The following is a 6,481-nucleotide window of genomic DNA, read 5'->3' as shown; positions in this document are numbered from 1 at the left end:
TACACAAAATGTCTGAAAGTCCTGGGCAAATCATAAGGAGTCAGATAGCTCCCCTGTTCTGGGTAAACTGGGATGCACTTCTCACGATAATCTCAAAGTGACTTAAATGCCAACATTTCACTGAACCTGTTTTTTTCCTATTTCAATGTGAATAATAGTGTTACTTTCTCAGAAATGTTGTGACAACAAATCTACTTGAAATGCAAAAATTCTGTTTATCCTGTGCTAAATACAACTGCAAAGCCAAGGTCAAATCTGACTCTCATACTTTCATTAGTTAATTCATTAAATGTTTCAACCCCAGCAGTAGGAAAGCTCACCATATTTGTTGAATTTATGTTCTTGCCTAAAAACTTGTTTGTTTAGTTCAAAAATCTGCTTTGTATATTCATTTCACCAAACTTCAAAGCAATTGACAAATTATAGATAATTGCAGTAAATCAGAATTCTAAAAAATTAGAAAGAACAATCCTAATAGGCATAACAGTTCGAACAGATAAGGTGAGTTCTGCACAATTTTTTTTTCCCCATTTTTTAAAATCATCAAATACAGTAAGTCAGCTATCTGGACAACACATTTACCTTTCTTATGAGTTGAAGGGTTAGCCAGAAACTTTATCCAATGCCTATGAGAAACTTGTTTTTTGTTCTAGTGAAGTTTAAAGGTGTAGACTTTACTGCCATATTTCTGAATAGTTTATTTGAACCATGGAAGGCTTACCTCAGCCACTGTACACAGGAGCAGAGTCAGAACTACAGTCATTTTTCAAATTAGCATTTACACCTTGCAGATATTTACAATAATAAAAGTAATACATTCCCTGCATGTTTACAAACCTTGCTTAAGGATTTCAAATTATGACATATAGTATTTAATGTTAACTCGTGTTGCCTGATAAAACCTGGGGTTTTTTTTACCACGTTCAAGACTAATCCTGTAAAGAGCCTTCTGCTCAGTCTGCATTTGTATGAAGGAGAAGCAGTATTCTCAACCCTTTTCTAATCTCAAGAATTATAGGTGTGTAAGAGTTGTCTTGGCAAAAATAAATCACCTCCCATACAAAGGGAAAAACAGTGCTAAACACTGAAAATTCTCGAGGGAGTGGATTCTTGAATTTGTATATCTTGATTATCCATTAATGCAAAGCACAAAGTATAGCTATGTTCATGGAGTTTAGACAGAACAAACCAATTTCTTACGCAATTTTTAGCAGAATTTGGCTGCCTATCTTCACAGTGTGGGGCTTATAAATTTAAGTAGCTCACCTCAATGGCTTACTTTAATACAAATCCCTACATGGTGGAGATATCCCTTCAAGGAACCAATACTTCAAAGAAAGCAACTCTTTATTTTGCTGCAGTATTTTGAAATGGGGAGGATACATTTCCATGGAGATTTTTTTCTTAAGGAGTATTATTGATGCCAGTCTTGGGAAATAATGAATACAGTTGAATGAACAGAAGACTGTTAAGAGACTCAACACAGGAATAGCCACTGTGTTTTAGTTATTACTTGTGTAAGGAGGAACTGTAATCCAGTGAATATTATTGTTACTTTTGCTTTGCACTCAACAACAGTGACTCTTGGTCCTCCTCAAAACACACAAAAAAATGATAAACATCTCCAAAACCACATGGATACAGTGGCTTCAGTACTTGTCTCCCTCTACATCAAAGCGTTGACAACAGGTAAGGGACAGGGATCAGAATTATTAAATCATTTTCAAAAGGGAAAAAAAAGCATAATGTGTTACATACAAAAATGTTTCATTATGCCAAAAGAAAAAATTCTGTATCTTATTAGCATTACTAGAAACTTATGACTGAAAAAATGAACAAGCACAGTTGAGAGCACATCATCACTAAAAGCTAGTTCTTGGAAGCTAGTAAATGCAGAGTTAAAGTGAATAGTTCGATGTTAATTCTGCCCCATCTGCTTTGTACATTAGAATATATCACATGATTTGGGTTATTTTACATTTCTTGATTTATTCAGGTTATAAGGAAAATTCTAACTGGAATTTCTGATACGCATACATATGAAATGAAAATATTCTATTTTGGGGTTAAATCTAATCTAATAAAGATCTAATAAAGAAGTCCAGTTTGAAGGAATTTCATTTAATAACACTAGTTCACTAAATGTATAATATTAGCTGGTGGAAACTTAAGACTGTCTCAACCTGACAGAATTAAAACATTTCAGGTTGTTTTGAATGCCTTCATTCTGGATGCACTTTTAACAGAAAAATGCCAGGTGGTTCAAATGGGATAATGAGTGGAGATGGGAGATTGGAGCCTGATTTCCTGCGGATTTGTGTCCTCTGCTTCATTAAGTCCACCACTGTGGTAAGTCCAGCATCTTCCATATCCCATAACATTTATAATGAGCAAGAGAAGCCCATGCAGTCTGAAGCTCTGCTACTAGATGACTGATGGTTATGTGCCTGCTGCTGGGCCAGCTAGCTTATGTCAGATAAAGCATGGGATGTCTGAGATCCCCTGAGTTCCCCTCAGTGAACACTAATTTGGATCTTTTTCCAGTTCTCCAGTAGCTGATTCAAATGAAATTTGAAGGTACAATCCTCCTTCTCCTTGTTTATTGCAACTGGCTGAATGTGACTTGCAGAACAGAAATTGCTGAAGATGACCGGTAAGCTCAATAGCTCACAGTTTTTCATTTGGGAAATCCTTCTATTTGGGAAATCATTCTATTTGGGAAATCATCCTATGCATGATCTAAATATGAAAACTGAAGATCGAAGATAGAGTATCTGAATGCTGTATAGACTTTCATGGTATTTTAAATGGCTAGTATCATACACTACACATTTATATTACAATTGTATTTTCAAAAGTATTGTATCAATCTGTGTAACTAATGGATTTCACCAACCAGAAAAGAAAAAGGAAAAAGCACATCAGTGTTTTGTAGGTCATCTTCTATTTTCCCAGCCCACACAACAATCAAGCAACAGGGAGTTTGAAACACTCATGGCTTCATTTAGCTGGTAATTTTTAAGTGGATTCTGAAGGTCATGACTTAAACAGAGGGAGCTGTATTTTCTATTTTGGTCTGGTTTTAATTTGGGTAATCTTTCCATTAAATATAGCTATTTATGACATATGTTAAAAGCCTATACTGCTAATTTAGCTTAAAAAAAATAAAAAAAAAAATCTAATGGAGTTGTATTGGAAGTTTTCCATAAAATTAATGTTCCAGACTTAATGGATGTCTAAGGTATCATTATTAACGGGAATATTCCATAAACTAAAATCAGAGCCTTTGAATTGGTGATCTGATACAGTTAGATCAGAACTTATTGAAAGCTGGAATTGTGCCAAAGTACCCAGGAATTCAATTTAAACACCTTATGGAGGTTAATGCTTTTACAGTATTTACTTTAATTAGTGTTTTATTAAATGCTCAATTTCACTCACATACTTGGGCAAGAGTAGTGGCTAGCCTGTGGGTAAAGCAAGTACGACAAAGGTAAGATCACCACTCTCTCTACATCTGTCAAAAATACCGATCTTCTCTGTGATTTCTAGGTGTATATTGCTTTCGGCTATGTTACCACTGAGAAAGTCATGTGAAGTAATATGTGAGTATCACAGACTGTACTGTGGCCAACCAAGATTACACTACAAACTGTAGGCCTCCTCATAAACAATTTTGCTCTGCAGATTACATAGTCCATTTTGCTCTACAGATTCACTTCTATTGGTCCTCACTACTTGATATTGTAAATACGGACTGTAACTCTCCAAAATTCATGGGTTATGTTGCATGTCTTGCCTTCCCGCTCATGAGGAATTTAAATGCACTGGGTTTGTGCTTTTAATTACACTATGTATTTTTATCCTGTTGAGAAGGAATGGATTGCCACTGTAGCTAACTCCTAACACAAAAGAGTTTATTCTTCCTTTACTTTGGGACTGGTCCTAGGCCAATGAAATAAAATTTTTTCCCTGTTGACTGCAATAGGCTTAAAACAATTTCTTACTCCATAAGTGAACTCCATAATTGTTTAACATTTCAACTCATATATCAGCTTCACAAGGCCACCATATTTAAGCCTTTTTAATGTAAAACAGATACAAAATATTTCTGTTATTTCTTCACCTCCAGTGGGGAAGTTTATTTTTCAAGATACATCTACTGGTACCCAGTAATGATAATGACTCAGTTACAAACCAAAATAAAATTTTCCACATGGAGAGAATTCAATAGTTGGTATTCTCTTATTTCTTGGCACCGCAGGGCTCAAAAAAGTGTATGTTTTTATGGAAAGTACATTCTGAGCTTCCAAACTGCACCTAACAAAAGCCACTAACATAGGCAGATGACATTATATTCTATTGTCTTCTTCCACAGTGCTGTTATAGGCACCTGAATGCAGCAAGCAGATTTAGTAAAACTTTGCAAATGGGGAGACAGACATGTATGCTTGATTCTTTTTTCAGGTTTGTTTTATTACAGACAGAAGACTGTACAGACTAGGCTACAGACACTGGAGTATATACATACAGGCGCATGATAATAAATACAAGGAAGATGAGAGAAATGTCTTTAAGTATTCATTTTCAGCACTGACGCACAGTGCAAAGGCACATGCAAGTTGTGTAGCTCAGTTTAAAAATGTGAGGACTTTAGAAGAGTTTCTTTTCTGAAGATGAACTCACAGTGGAGCTGATTTGAAGGCACATTTAAACATGCACATGGACAATTATCATGAGGTAAGCTGTTGAGTGACCTTCTAATGTTCCTGCTATTCTCTCGTAAATGCCAATGATGAAAGAAATGAAAAAGTATAAGCCCCCTGATATTTACAATACAGTACTGAAACGGAAGAATATGCACATAGGCAATAACACTGAGTAGTTAATGCAGTAAAGATAATGTTCACACACTATCTAATTCCCTAGAAACTTATTCATCTCCTAGACTCTGAATATACTCTGGATTTAATTCTTGTCTTTAGAAATAACTTTTTGGTAGTCTTGATCAAAACGCTCACTGTGCTGTATTCCTTACATCCAATGAATTAAGGCCATACCTTCCAGAGAGGAAGTGGAATGACTAATTCATTCATCATTATAAAGTGAGTAAATATTTAGCGAGACAATGTTATATAAATGTTTAGATACCTATTTGATACCCTGGCCAAGAGATACAGAGGTCCACAAGCAATGAAATGGAAAGAAAAACTAAAGGGATGCAAAACTTTGAAAGGATGTGTCTACAAATTAAGAGAAAAAGAAGCGAATCTTTAAAAATAAAGAAAGAAATCAAGAAAACAGAACAGCACTTTTGACCTAAAAAGATCAAAAATTAATATATGGTATAATAGGTGACTAAAATAAGAGATCAGAAGGGTAGAATAGATTATTAGGAATAGAAAAGGGAAAAAAAAGCACAAAAAGAAAGAAAGGGAAGAAAATAATTTTTATCAAGGAACACTTAAACAAAACCGAAATTTTTTTATCCTTAAGTGCTATAAAAGAAATTCAATACTATTTAGAAAAAAACAAACCAAACACAAAAAAAACACACTAAAAAACCCCTGCTATTAAAGTATGCAATAAGAACCTTCCAGAAAGAGGGTTTTTTCCAGACTATTTTTGTTTTCCAAAGTCTGAGCACAGTGAGTCAGGAACATTTATAAGTCGCTGGGAGCAGCTTCAGGCTCAGACCATTTCAGTAGGATTGCATTGTTTTACATAATTCTGGAAGGAAAGTGGCTAAGAAAGAAAAATTAATAGTGAAAATAATCTGTGTCAGATTTTCAGCAGATGAATATCAGCTTCAGTGATGCAACATTCATTTATATCCACTTAGAAAAAGGTTACAAAGATATTGTAATAACTTGCTTTCTGAAGAACATCGATGTCTTGCTTCTTGACGGGCTCTCTGGGGACCTCAGAAGGTAAATGTATTATACTGTGCTTGAGCCTAGAAATGATGCAGCGGTTTATGGGGGGTGGGTAGTAGAAGAGAATGGAGATAGGGAAAGGAAGCAGGTACACATTCATTCAACTCTCTGCACGTGCCTGTGCCTCTGCTTCAGGGTGTCATTGCTGCTTTGCTTGGGAGAGCTCTAGCCGTCCTTGATAAGGGAGTACCTATGAACAGCAATGCTGTTACAACACTGTCTTCAGCTTTTGCTGCCTGTGGCCACAAGCATGTTTTCTGCTGGTTAGCCTACTCTGAGCTCCATGTTGCTGAAACATTACAGGGGCCATAAAAGATGAGGGCACAAGCAAAAATATCTACAAGAAAAATTAGAAAATTTCAGGGTAAAAATCAGGCTCCTTTAATAAAGATATGCAACACCTACAGTGTAAGGTAATATTCTTGTAGTCTTTCAATCTGGTACTTTTTTGTTGCCTGAACAACTCTCCAGCCCAAGGATTTGACTGGAACATCAGGTATAATTTTGCTTTAAGGTCCATCTGGCTGCAAGGGGTAGTGCCAACC

This window comes from Charadrius vociferus, unplaced genomic scaffold (genome assembly GCF_000708025.1).
Source record: "Charadrius vociferus isolate BGI_N301 unplaced genomic scaffold, ASM70802v2 scaffold650, whole genome shotgun sequence".
Lineage (NCBI taxonomy): Eukaryota > Metazoa > Chordata > Aves > Charadriiformes > Charadriidae > Charadrius > Charadrius vociferus.
This window is presented reverse-complemented; position numbering follows the sequence as displayed.